The sequence below is a fragment of the Hemiscyllium ocellatum genome, chromosome 16, assembly GCF_020745735.1.
Source record: "Hemiscyllium ocellatum isolate sHemOce1 chromosome 16, sHemOce1.pat.X.cur, whole genome shotgun sequence".
NCBI lineage: Eukaryota > Metazoa > Chordata > Chondrichthyes > Orectolobiformes > Hemiscylliidae > Hemiscyllium > Hemiscyllium ocellatum.
In genome coordinates this window covers 35,368,445-35,383,403 of record NC_083416.1, presented here as the reverse complement: position 1 = coordinate 35,383,403, position 14,959 = coordinate 35,368,445, and the positions used below count along the sequence as shown (strand labels likewise).

At 39.6% G+C, this 14,959-nt stretch overlaps 1 protein-coding gene across 2 annotated transcripts in view; it reads right to left on the bottom strand.

Annotated features, from left to right (window-relative positions):
* Positions 1 to 8,415, bottom strand: part of LOC132823188 (complexin-2) — a 328,275-nt gene extending 319,860 nt beyond the window's left edge. The window contains exons 1-2 of one of the 2 annotated variants that reach the window (XM_060836776.1): positions 8,379 to 8,415; positions 8,179 to 8,302 (exon numbers count right to left, since the gene is read on the bottom strand). The gene's annotated coding sequence lies outside the window, so the exon portion shown is untranslated. The remainder of the gene's footprint in view (positions 1 to 8,178; positions 8,303 to 8,378) is intronic. The other variant, XM_060836778.1, reaches the window with a different exon arrangement.
* Between the last annotated feature and the right edge of the window lie 6,544 nt (positions 8,416 to 14,959).

The following is a 14,959-nucleotide window of genomic DNA, read 5'->3' as shown; positions in this document are numbered from 1 at the left end:
ATGAAATTCTGCTTTTCCCTCCCAGCAAATTCTCATGAAATAATCTCATGCGAGGTGCTCCTTATTGCATTCAATCAAGTGTGTTAGCCTTTTCAGATGCATATACAAAATTTTCCCCTAAAATGTTTATGATAACTATTATTGTTATATATTTGTTTATATAATGTCACTTGCCATTACCTCATCTCCCTTCCCCTGCATTCCCCATCCCCCACCCCCACACTCCCTAAGTCTCTGAATTTAGAATTTCAGATGATCAAGAAGCTTCATTATTCTCCTGAAATACATTCTCTTACTACTTGGATGAAAGATAATTTGTTGGGAAGAAGGTCTTAGAGTGTATTCTTGATGGTCTGAGGTTGGTTCTCTTCTGTAGTGAAGCACCTTTAAACCTCTTTCACCGAGGAAATCATCCCAGTTCGATTAGGCACTTATTTCTTTGCAGTGTCTTGAAACCTTAAACATTGCACGTCTCTTCCTTGTGCTATCTTCCATCTAGTTGTGCCCCACAGTTTGTATGTTTTTTTTGTTTCCAATTCATCTGCAGATGTTTGCTGAAGTAAGTCAACACTTAACCTCAACTTGCTGATGAGTTTCAGCTTTCTCATGGAGTGAAAGATAATGTTCAGTTGCAGTGGCTTTGCTTGCAGTTCTTCCTGGAGTCTGTTGGCACTAGGAAACTAACTGTCATCAGTGTTAATTGCAGTAGAAAGCATTTCTGCCAAACCAGTATAATCACAGTTTTCAAATTCATCGACAGTACGATAGAAATTTCCTATTCCCAAAAAGTTAATCTCAGGGACTTCTGCTTTTGTGTTTTTTTCAACCAAGGCTGATTACCCGATGATATCGTAATACTTGTTCCTGTACCTAATTTGAAATTGGTGAGACCCCCATTGACATAAATGTCAGCTTACAAAATTGCTTGGTCTGGTTGACCAATTTCCACTTGGTAAACTTTGTTTTCTACTGGAGACGGTTTTTCCTTATTCACATCTGTACGGATAGTTCTTGGATCTTTTGCTTTCATATGGCTGTATTTGTTTCAGCACATTTTCTAAAAGTGATCTGTAGTTTTACAATCTGGAGCAAACATCCATAATTCCAAATAGCCACAGCACGTGGGCAGACATGGCCCACTTTGACTGTAAAACTCAACAGAAGCATCTGCACAAATGGGACTAATGTCATCAGTCTGGAAATGAGGGGAGGTGGCGATAGAGGTGGAGGCTGAGATTGATAAAGTGGAGCTTTCCTTCCATAGCAGTGTCCACAAATTGGATATGTTTGGAGATTCAAGTAATTGTCAAGGCATCAGTACCTCTTTGAATGCATCTTTAATCCTTTCACAAGCAATGACATCATCTGCCATACTTCCAATTGTATACAAGTGTGTTTACTTGTTCAACTTCTGACTGACTATCCACTTTAGAAGCTATTTCATGCCTGAAGAATTGCTTTCACTGAGTTGTCAAATTTTGAGTTTGGGTTGTTTCATCTCTAAAATTATTTATGATGCCACGTGATTCACATCCTAGCATGATTAATTATTTTATATTCTTTAAAGACTTGTTTACTGTGAGGAAACAGCTGTTGACATATGCTTTACTGATGCTCTAGAGAGGTCTCCTGCTCTTTGCAGCTTTCGTGGAGGATTTCCCATCTTTTACAGTTATATTGATGCCTTTTGTGGCTATGATGGAATCACCAGAAAAATATCTGTATTTGTCCAGAATTGCTCACTTTATAATATATCCCAAAACTTGTTAGTTTTAAATGACTAAGACTGCTCTCTGCTCCTGGATTATGCAAATTTCTCTACTGGCTCAATTATTTCCATTTTGTTCTGACCATGCATCAGGGTAACCATGTACTCTGGTGGTACACTCAACTTGAGGTTTTTTTAATTATTATCTTTTCAGCCTGACTCACTGCACTATTTAACATTTCTCTACTGTACAAGGGATTTTTTACGCTTGATTCATGTAATTTGCAATGTCCGTTTGCTCATGCGCTAAACTCCATCTCCTAAACACCAGTGCCACACAATGCAGCTTGTACCTCTGCCCTTGGAGCTGCAGAATTCTGCTGTTCATTTGTGTCTCTTATCGAGACTGAAATGCTTCATCATCCTTTGAAATATTCTTCAATGTTGAGTGCTGCCATAAAGTATTCTGAGGTTCATTGTCCTCAGCAATCAGCAGGATCTGATTTGCCTTGAATCTTTCTGGTTACCAGCATCTTTGCCACTTTAGTACAAGCGTTGCTAAATTAAATCTTCAGATTCCACACTGATCACCGTGTATTGGTGTGCTGCCAACAAACGACTCTGTAATACGTCAAAAACTATCAAGAGGACTCAGTCTTAGTTCTGTCCTTCATGAGATCTTATGATCTCCTCCAAGGCCTCATGACATCATTACATTGGGTGGTGTGTATTTCTCTATTATCAACGCTAGATAAAATGGTCTTAATTCAACAAAAGATGGAAAAACGTTGATCACAGTTATGGGCCATTCAGACCTTCAGATATATCTCCATCTGCTGACAGTATGACCTTCTATCTGCTGCTGGAGAATCCCTGGGTTCAAAGACCATGGGAGATGATAATTGAATGACATGAAAGAACCAATTAATATGTCTTGAGACTGGGGCTGGGATCCTCAAAAGTCCTCCCATTGCAGTGGTTTTGGTAGTAGCTCAAATATCTCATTGGGACAGAATCTGTATATCGTCAAATGGGACTACATTAATTTAGGATATCTGGTCAGCATGGCCAAGTTGGACCAAAGAATCTGTTTCCATACTGTATGACTCTATGACTCTATCTATTTTCTTTTATCGCAATTAGAAACAACATAAATCAACACTATCCATCAAGGCTGTCCTCATTCTATTTTCCCACCAATAACATTGATTCCAGTAGAATTCAAATATATTTCTCTCTCTCTCTCTCTCCCTCTCTCAATCTTGCATATATTCAATGACAAACAATTCACAGTTCTCTGAGGTGGAGAATCCAAAGTAACACAACACTTTGAAGTAATTCCTCCTCCTCATTTTATTCTTAAATGATCAATGCCTTATCCTGAGATTAGGCCCACTAGTTTTAGACTCAACCAAAAAAAACCCAAAATTCTTTACAATATCAATTCCAGTATTTTATATTTCAATGAAATTATCTCTCATTCTTTTAAGCTCCAGACCATATATGTCCAACGCACACAACTCAGTATTCCTCTGTTCACTACTCAAAATGCAAGCAAGAAGAGAAGTAAGGCATTCAGCCTCTGTTGACTATTTTAATGTTGAAGCACTTAGTGCAATTCTACTTCTCATTTGGAACTGCTACAGATCAACAGGCCATACAAAAGAGATGGACTCCTGCCAACAGGGGCTATAAACTGTCTTTTGCAATGAGGAAGAGGGCTTTCTTGGGACAAAAGCCAGAAAATGTATTTTTGAAGATTTAATCGATTATATCAATAATATGAAGTTTCAAGGTGTTTGGTAAAAATAATTGTAATATGATAATGTTTGTGGTGTACTATATGTTTAATGTGAAAACCCTTTGGTGAGTGTTTTATATTTGTTTATAAATATTAAAAGTACAGAAACTATACCTACATTATTTAGAACAGCCATCTTATTTTTCAGTTTAGCAAGAAAATAAGCAATTCTTAAATGGCATATTGAACATTACATTCAATCATATGTTATATATAAACACAATTTATAAGAAAATGATATCCATTAATAATGTAACTTCATATAGATATATTCAATACATTCCTGACCTTTAACAATATGCTGTTGATCACAACACACTAAGTGAAAAACAAGTTGATTTGGAATGACTCTGGTTGTTGATAAAAGACAAAATTAATTACTTCTATTATGATGTCAGCATCTGCCCACAATCTCAATTTAGGAAAATAATACACAACAAAAATCCAACTTATCCATTGCACTAAACTTCTAAAACAGCCAATATCATATTAAATATTACAGAGATAATTCTTTTAATCCAATAATCATTCTAAACTATAAAGGCACTATCCACACAAAACAGGCAATATTCAGAATTCGGGACGCGCTTATTTTTGTTCAACTGCAGTTTACAAAATGATAAATGCCAAAGGTAATGGCTGAACTCTTCTTTGGGGTTGAAGGTGTGCAGTTCAGGGTTTTGTTAATTGCCTGTTCAACTAGCTGAACCACGCTTCCAGAGGCTTATGTCGAAAGGAAAGGTCAAGTGGGTGATCAGCAGTACTATACTTCTGCATTTATCTGTCCAGTCCTATTAACACAGTAATTGGAGCTAACTTAATATCCCGCAAACCTGTCTTGGAACATAAATTGATTTTATTATTGAAGTAATGCAGCCGTCACCTAGTTTAATACAAAGAGTTTCCAAGTCACTAGTTAACATTTGCAACTCTTGCTCTCCACCGTCAGCATTTATTTTCCTGTTCAACAAAACCATTGGCAATAGACTAACAGATTCAACTGTAGCGTCTGCACAAAGTGAATTGTTTATAACTGGTTGTGTCATAGAGTCATAGAGTCATAGAGATGTACAGCATGGAAGCAGACCCTTCGTTCCAAACTGTCCATGCCGACCAGATATCCCAACCCAATTAGTCCCACATGCCAGCACCCGGCCCATATCCCTCCAAACCCTCCCTATTCATATACCCATCCAAATGCCTCTTAAATATTGCATTTGTACCAGTCTCCACCACGTCCTCTGGCAGCTCATTCCATACACGTACCACCCTCTGTGTGAAAAAGTTGCCCCATAGGTCTCTTTTATATCTTTCCCCTCTCACCCTAAACCTATGCCCTATAGTTCTGGACTCCCCGACACCAGGGAAAAGACTTTGTCTATTTATCCTATCCATGCCCCTCATAATTTTGTAAACCTCTATAAAGTCATCCCTGAGCCTCCGATGCTCCAGGGACAACAGCCCCAGCCTGTTCAGCCTCTCCCTGTAGCTCAGATCCTCCTACCCTTGCAACATCCTTGGAAATCTTTCTGAACCCTTTCAAGTTTCACAACATCTTTCCAATAGGAAGGAAACCAGAATTGCATGCAATATTCCAACAGTGGCCTAACCAATGTCCTGTACAGCTACAACATGACCTCCCAACTCCTGTACTCAATACTCTGACCAATAAAGGAAACCATACCAAACGCCTTCTTCACTATCCTATCTACCTGCGACTACACTTTTAAGGAGCCATGAACCTGAGCTCCAAGGTCCCTTTGTTCAGCAACACTCCCTAGGACTTTACCATTAAGTGTATAAGTCCTGCTAAGATTTGCTTTCCCAAAATGCAGTACCTCGCATTTATCTGAATTAAACTCCATCTGCCACTTCTCAGCTCATTGGTCCATCTGGTCCAGATCCTGTTGTGATCTGAGGTAACCCTCTTCGTTGTCCACTACACGTCCAATTTTGGTGTCATCTGCAAACTTACTAACTGTACCTCTTATGCACGCATCAAAATCATTTATGTAAATGAAAAAAGTAGAGGGCCCAGCACAGATCCTTGTGGCACTCCACTGGTCACAGGCCTCCAGTCTGAAAGCAACCCTCCACCACCACCCTCTGTCTTCTACCTTTGAGCCAGTTCTGTATCCAAATGGCTAGTTCTCCGTATTCCATGAGATCTAACCTTGCTAATCAGTCTCCCATGGGGGACCTTGTTGAACGCCTTACTGAAGTCCATATAGATCACATCTACTGCCCTGCCCTCATCAATCTTCTTTGTTACTTCTTCAAAAAACTCAATCAAGTTTGTGAGACATGATTTCCCACACACAAAATGATGTTGACTATCCCTAATCAGCTGCAAATGTGTTGCTGGTCAAAGCACAGCAGGCCAGGCAGCATCTCAGGAATAGAGAATTCTCTATTCCTGAGATGCTGCCTGGCCTGCTGTGCTTTGACCAGCAACACATTTGCAGCTGTGATCTCCAGCATCTGCAGACCTCATTTTTTATCCCTAATCAGTCCTTGCCTTTCCAAATACATGTACATCCTGTCCCTCAGGATTCCCTCCAACAACTTGCCCACCACCGAGGTCAGGCTCACTGGTCTATCGTTCCCTGGCTTGTCTTTACCGCCCTTCTTTAACAGTGGCACCACATTTGCCAACCTTCAGTCTTCCGGCACCTCACCGTAACTATCGGTGATACAAATATCTCACCAAGAGGCCCAGCAATCACTTCTCTAGCTTCCCACAGAGTTCTCGGATACACCTGATCAGGACCTGAGGATTTATCCACTTTTAACCGTTTCAAGACATCCAGCAGTTCCTCCTCTGTAATCTGGACATTTTGCAAGATGTCCCCTACAGTCCATATCTTACATATCCTTTTCCACAGTAAATACCGATGCAAAATATTCATTTAGCATCTCCCCCATTTTCTGTGGCTCCACACAAAGGTCATCTTGCTGATCTTTGAGGGGCCCTATTCTCTCTCTAGTTACATTTGTCCTTAATATATTTGTAAAAACCCTTTGGATTCTCCTTAATTCTATTGGCCAAAGCTATCTCATGTCCCTGTTTTGCCCTCCTGATTTCCCTCTTAAGTATACTCCTACTTTCTTTATACTCTTCTCAGGATTCACTCAATCTATCCTGTCTGTACCTGATATATGCTTCCTCTTTTTCTTAACCAAATCCTCAATTTCTTTAGTCATCCAGCATTCCCTATAACTACCAGCCTTTCCTTTCACCCTGACAGGAATGTACTTTCTCTGGATTCTTGTTATCTAATTTCTGAAGGCTTCCCATTTTCCAGCCATCCCTTTATCTGCGAACATCTGCCTCCAATCAGCTTTCGAAAGTTCTTGCCTAATACTGTCAAAATTGGCCTTTCTCCAATTTAAAACTTCAACTTTTAAATCTGGTCTATCCTTTTCCATCACTATTTTAAAATGAATTGAATTATGGTCACTTGCCCCAAAGTGCTCCCCCACTGACACCTCAGTCACCTGCCCTGCTTTATTTCCCAAGAGTAGGTCAAGTTTTGCACCTTCTCAAGTAGGTATATCCACATACTGAATCAGAAAATTGTCTTGTACACACTTAAGAAATTCCTCTCATCTAAACCTTTAACACCATGGCAGTCCCAGTCTATGTTTGGAAAGTTAAAATCCCCTACCATAACTACCCTATTATTCTTACAGATAGCTGAGATCTCCTTACACGTTTGTTTCTCAATTTCCCTCTGACTATTAGGGGGTCTATAATACAATCCCAATCAGGTCGTCATCCCTTTCTTATTTCTCAGTTCCACTCAAATAACTGTGTGACTGTACTTTGAGTGCTGTTAACCTCTTCCGGTGGACCTGGTTTATCAAGATTGCTAACTGTTAATGTATTTATAAAGCGACTGTGAACACCGACTGGTCATTCTATACAGAAGCATAGACACCAATACATTACAATTCTAAATCCCGGGGAGCATAACCCTCTTTCGGATCAGGTATGAAAACGGTACGCGTCGCTTGAATGTTCATCTTTGTTGGAATGTGACTGAGTGATTGTACGATCCCGCGTCATGTTACAGCTTCAACCGACTGTAGGGAGCGGTTCGGGAGAAGAAGCTCCACCTTCAGCCTTAGTGGAAGCTCTGATGCGGTTCAGTTTTGGTGTTCAGTGATGCTGAATATTGTGTTGGATGCGGTAAGCGTTTTTGGAAAATGTGGGTACATAGGGGGCGGGGGAATCGATATCTCCTGCCAGTTGTGTTTACTCACGCTTCAATTACTGTAACCTACATTCAAATTTCCGCTTGATGTGTGCATGTCCCGGATTATTTACACCCTGTGAGTTGCAAACGTAATCGGCACAATAGCATGGCAATACCTTGTTCGCACACACCAGTCTCACACTTTCAAAATTCCAAATAAACACTAGTGAGCTCCGGCATCCTCGTCCTCCAATATCAAGAGAGGAGGCGGAAGTGTTATAAAGCCCTTTTGTAACCGTGATATTATTATTAGCGCTCGGGAGTACCATGCATGCCTGAAATTCTTGGGTCTGCAACAGGGTCGGCTGGGCCCTATTGAGAACATGGAACTGATGTGGCTCCGACCCGAATATCACAAATAGGTTGTTGCTCGAGATAGAAAGCCTGGAGGGAAATAAAAAGATGCAAACCTTGTTAACTTGCTGAAGACCTTAGTGCTGGAAAAATACAGCTCCTTCCGCCTCTTCTATTCCTGAGAAGAACAGTCCGCTCCGTTCCTTCTCTGGTCCCACTTCAGCTGCCGGAATAAAGACACTGCTAAAAATAGCTCGCTATGCCATCTGCCTTTGATAAACTGACAGATCTGTACATTTATCGGATGTACACTCACCTCCCTCCCGCTCCGCGATTGTTCACTTGAAGCGAAATCATTCAGTCAACAATTGTGTGTGTGTTTTTTTATATATATTCACAGGTGACCCGCCCGTCACGTACAAAGCAGAAGTGTTGGAAAGATAAGGGCAATGTATTCACCCATTAACTGCAAACTGTGTGTACTCTCGGCATAATAAGAAACACAAACGAGGCATGAAAGAGAGATAACGAGAGAGCTAGATGGAGATATTTAATGCATGGATGATACTTCGTTATCTGAAGTTTTTTTTTAAATAAAAAGTAACCACAAGGGTGACCAATAAAAGTTGTTGCATGAAGCAATGGTTACATGATCAAAGTTATATTTTATGAAGTTTATATTGTTAAAGAATACTGCATCCCCAGTCTCTAAAGTTCATCTCAAATAATTCTGAAATACAGATAAAAATACCTCCTATGTACAAATCAAATTCAGGATATAAAACAAAAATCATTCACCATGAAGAAATTATCAAAAGCTGTAAGTGGTGACACAAACTCTATTTAATGGCAGAGAACGTGAAGACATTAATCTGTCTACTTGTCTTATTGTTATTTGATCAATTATTTACACTTTTTCAGAAATGCATATTGTTAACTTGATAGATAAGCATTGGATCAGTGTTCCTGGAATACAATTAAACTTTGTTAATTGCAGTTAAATAGAATATATTCGTTAAATGATTTCCTTGTACTTAGTTAAATATTTATTTTGATACAGCAAATATGTTGAAATGCAAACAAACAGCATAGTGAATCATTTTAATGCATAATGCTTTTTTTTCCTTATTTCCAACGGCTAATTCAATTAAACAAAACAGCTATGTTCGAGACAATTTTACATTTCGACTGATTGATCTGTCATGCCTTTGAAAAAGAAAACTAAAGTCACACCAAATAATGCTCCTTAAAGTAGCAATTTACAAACATAAAAATAATATTTATATAGTACTATTATCTGGATATAAACCACTTTCAAATTTAATACAATTACAAAACAAAAATATAATGTTGAGACTAGGATGAAATACCAAGTGCTCTTGTTTCCAATCAAACATCCGTGTCAACTTAGATCCAGTATTATTCTTTACTCACTATGTTATAAAACAAGAGGTACTCATACAGGAATTACAAATCTTGTTAGTCTCTAGTTTTACTGAGTTGTTAGATCAAATTCGTACCCAACACACACAATTTCTAAGTTTTATTTTCTTTTGTTCTGTGATGTAGTTATGATGACTCATACTGTTTCCATTGTTTAATGAAAGTTGTTGACCTGGTCTATATCATAGAATCATAAAATGGTTACTGCATAGGAAACCATTTAGCCTGTTACATTTGTACTGACAAATACAATTCAACTATTACCCTGTCTTTTCTCCATAGCTAATGATTCAGTTATCTTTTGAAACCCCTTAATATTGAAGTTACCTCCACCAAATTCTCAGAAAGTACTTTGTGGATGCAAATTGCTGGGTGTAAAGACTTCTGCCATTCCTTCTGTTGTCAATCATTTTGCATCACTCTCTTCTGGTTTAAGGGCTTTCCACCAATCAGAACAATTTCTACTTACTGCATCTGTACAAACCTCTTATGAGTCCAAATACTTAATCTAATCTCCTTTCAATCTACTCTGCTCCTTGATAGCATCCATAGCTTCTCCAGTCTATTTACATTATGGATGTTCTTTATCTCTGGAACTGTTTTGAGGACTATGTTTTGCACTCTTATGTACCTTCCATCCTTCACAAAGTCTGGTACCCAGAAATTATTTTCCAGTAGAGGCTGAAACAGTGTTTTACACAAATTTATCATAACTTTTCTATTTTTGCACTCTACAACCTTGTTTATAAGCTTCAAGATCCCAGTTGGAATTTATAATTGCTCTTGCAGTCTGCTCTATCACATCCAATGATTCATGCGCCTTGGGCTCTTCTGCTTCTTAACCAATTTAGAACAATACCCTTTATTTCATATTGCCTCTTTCCATTCGTCCCACCAAAATTAATCACTTCACACTTCTCTACAATCCATTTCCTCTGTCACTAAGTCCACCCATTCCAGCAAACTGTCTATTCCCTTTTAGAATGTAACCCTGTCTACTTGGCAGTTGTAAGATGAGTTTTAAGAGTTAGTTGTGGTTTAGTTAAGTGTATGATCAATTGAGATTTTAGTATTCCATTGAATTGTGGTCCATGGGTTCAGAAAAGATTTGCAAGGATGTTGCCAGGGCTGGAGGATTTGAGCTTTGGGGAGAGGCTTAACATGCTGGGGCTGTTTTCCCTGGAACGTTGGAGGCTGAGGGCTGACCTTATAGAGGTTTTACTAAATTATGAGGGGCATGGATAGGATAAATAGACAAAGTCTTTTCCCTGGAGTGGGGGAGTCCAGAACTAGAGGGAATAGGTTTAGAGTGAAAGGGGAAAGATATAAAAGAGACCTAAGGGACAACTTTTTCACACAGAGGGTGGTACGTGTATGGAATAAGATGCCAGAGGAAGTGGTGGAGGCTAGTACAATTGCAATATTTAAAAGGTATTGGAATGGTTATACGAATAGGAAGGGATTGGAGGGATATGGGCTGGGTGCTGGCAGGTGGGACTAGATTGGGTTGGGATATCTGGTTGGCATGGATGGGTTGGACCAAAGGGTCTGTTTCCATGCTGTACATCTCTATGACTCTATGTAAGACACTACAATCACACTGTGTGAGTGGTTGTCTATAATTGCTTTTCTGCTATCAAGTGAGATTTTTCATATGACCTCAGGCCATTGGTTTATGAACAAATGGTGGAGGCCACTCAGCTTTATATTTTGTGGCATTATAAGAGGAGAAATGTGAGGCTATTTTGTAATTTCATTGTCAAAACAATACTATAGGTATGAGTTTTGTTTTGAAAAGTATTTTGATGCTTCTCAGGCAACATTCCCTTCAAGAGCCCAATGTCTGCTGTTAAACAGCTTTGAGTCAAGGCACAGTTCTGTGTTTTTAATTGACTTTGCCTATTAACTTAAAGTGAATGAAGGAGAAACAACTATTTTATTTTAAAAGAATGTAACAGGCCTACATATTTAAAGTTAAACTTTGTAATAAACTTTAACTTTATCTGTAGCTTTTGTCACTTGTATTTCATACATGTATCTTATTTGCCTTCTAAAGACTATATTATGGCTTCTTAGAAGTCAATCTAAACTGTACAAATTCACCAAACAGTTAGAAGGCTTAATTCCAAGTAATCATGTGTTATGGTTCTGTCTAATAAAGTGTATGACCACTATCTCCCTGGAGAATAGTGAAAGACACCTGTAAAAGATAGTACTGCTTTTCAAAATGACTGAAATTTTAAGCCATCAATCAGGAGATATGAGAAAGTGATAATTGGTAAGAAGACCATCTCCTAATTGATTTGCCAGCATATGATCAGTCTTCATTGGTTAGTGGTGCATGACCAATCAGAGCTCAGGGATACCACTGGCCATACAAGAGGTCATACCCAACAAGAATTTATAAGTACTTAAGCGTGCAGCAATAAGCTAAGTTTCAATTAGCAGAACACTGTAAGAGACAAGTATGATGTCAACCACAAGTCATATGCTGGTCTTCCACTGTGGAATGGACTGACTGATTTTATGTGTTTCTTTTGGACTCATTGTGTACTCATTTGTACACAAATTTGTAAAATTTGTGAGTGGTACAGTGCTAAATGGTTAGCATTGCTGCCTCACAGCGCTAGGGACCCAGGTTCGATTCCACCCTCAGGCGACTGAACATAGAACGTTACAACGCAGTACAGGCCCTTCGGCCCTCGATGTTGCGCCGACCTGTGAAACCAATCTGAAGCCTATCTAACCTACACTATTCCATTTCCATGCATATCTTTATCCAATGACCATTTAAATGCCCTTAAAGTTAGTGAGTCTACTACTGTTGATGTCAGTGTGTTCCACACCCCTACTGCACTGTGAGTAAAGAAACTACCTCTGACATCTGTTTTATATCTATCACTCCTCAATTTAAAGCTATGTCCCCTCGTGCTAGCCATCACCATCCTCAGAAAAAGGCTCTCACTGCCCACCCTATCTAACCCTCTGATTATCTAATGTGTCTCAATTAAGTGACCTCTCAACCTTATTCTCTCTAATAGAAACAGCCTCAAGTCCCTCAGCCTTTCCTCATAAGAACTTCTCTCCATACCAGGCAACATCCTAGTAAATCTCCTTTGAACCCTTTCCAAAGCTTTCACATCCTTCCTAAAAAGCAGTGACCAGAACTGTACACAATACTCCAAGTGTAGTTGCACCAGAGTTTTGTACTGCTTGCAGCATGACCTTGTTGCTCTGAAGCTCAATCCCTCTATCAATAAAAGCTAACACATTGTATGCCTTCTTAACAACCCTATCAACCTGGGTGGCACTTTCAGGCATCTATGTACATTGGCACCGAGATCTCTCTGCTCATCTACACTACCAAGAATCGTACCATTAGCCCAGTATTCTTTATTTCTGTTGCTCGTTCCAAAGTGAATCACCTCACACTTTTCTGCATTAAATTCCGTTTGTCGCTTCTCAGCCCAGCTCTGCAGCTTATCTATGTCCCTCTGCAACCTGCAACATCGTTCAGCACTATCCACAACTCCACTGTCCTTAGTGTTATCTACAAATTTACTAACCCATCCTTCTATGCCCTCATCTAGGTCATTTATAAAAATGACAAACAGCAGCAGCCCCAAAACTGATCCTTGCGGCAACCACTTGTAACTGAACTTCAGGATGAATATTTCCCATCGCCCACCATCCTCTGTCTTCTTTCAGCTCGCCAATTTCTGATCTAAACTGCTAAATCACCCTCGATCCTATGCCTCCATATTTTGTGCAATAATCTATTGCGGGGAACCTTATCAAATGTCTTACTGAAATCCATATACACTACATCGACCACTTTACCCTCATCCACCTGTTTGGTCACCATCTCAAATAACTCAATAATGTTGTTAAGCACAACCTATTCTTCACAAAACCACGTTGACTATCCCTAATCAACGTATTCCTGTCTAGATCTTTATATGGTCATTGTCTACAGAAATAGTGCCAGAAGACTGGAGGATAGCAAATGTTGTCCCCTTGTTCAAGAAGGGGAGTAGAGACAACTCTGGTAATTGTAGACCAGTTAGCCTTACTTCAGTTGTGGATAGTGTTGGAAAAGGGTATAAGAGATAGAATTTATAATATCTCTTAAAACCTTTTCCAACACTATCCACAACTGAAGTAAGGCTAACTGGTCTACAATTACCAGGGTTGTCTCTACTCCCCTTCTTGAACAAGGGGACAACATTTGCTATCCTCCAGTCTTCTGGCACTATTTCTGTAGACAATGGCCATATAAAGATCTAAACCAGAGGCTTTGCAATCTCCTCCCTGGCTTCCCAGAGAATCCTAGGATAAATCCCATCTGGCCCAGGGACTATTTTCACACTTTCCAGAATTGCTAACACCTCCTCCTTGTGACCCTCAATCCCATCTAGTCTAATAGCCTGTATCTCAACATTGTCTTTTTCCAGTGTGAATACTGATGAAAAATATTCATTTAGAACTTTTCCTATCTCCTCGGACTCCACTCATAACTTCCCACTGCTATCCTTGATTGGCCATAAAATTTGACTCGTCATTCTTTTATTCCTGACATACTTATAGAAAGATTTAAAGTTTTCCTTGATCCTAGCCACCAACGACTTCTCATGCCCCCTCCTGGTTCTTCTTAGCTCTCTCTTTATGTCCTTCCTGGCTAAATTGTATCTCTCAAGCGCCATAACTGAACTATCACATCTCATCCAAACATAAGCCTTTTCTCCTCTTGACAAGAGATTCAACTTCTTTTATATATTTTGTCTCCCTCGTTCAACCACTTCCTTCCTGGCTGACAGGTACACACTTATCAAGGACATGCAGTAGCTGTTCCTTGAATAGCCTCCACATTTCAATTGTGCCCATCCCCTGCAGTTTCCTGCTCCATCCTATGCATCCTAAATCTTGCCTAATCGCATCATAATTGCCTTTCCCTCAGCTGCAACTCTTGCCCTGCAGTATATATCTATCCCTTTCCATCACAAAAGTAAACATAACTGAATTATTGTCACTATCACCAAAGTGCTCACCTACCTCCAAATCTAATACCTGGCCAGGTTCATTACCCTGTACCAAATCCAATGTGGCCTCACCTCTTGTTGGCTTGTCTACATACTGTGTCAGGAAGCCATCCTGCACACATTGGACAAAAACTGACCCATCTATAGTATTTCCAATCAATATTTGGAAAGTTAAAGTCCCCCATAATAACTACCCTGTTACTCTCGCTCCTATCCAGAATTATCTTCGCTATCCTTTCCTCTACATCTCTGGAACTATTAAGAGGCCTATAGCAAACTACCAACAGGGTGACCTCTCCTTTCCTGTTTCTAACCTAAGCCCATACTACGTCAGTAGATGAATCCTCGAACAGTCTTTCTGCCACCGCAATACTGTCCTTGACTAACAGTGCCGCATCTGCCCCTCTTTTACCAT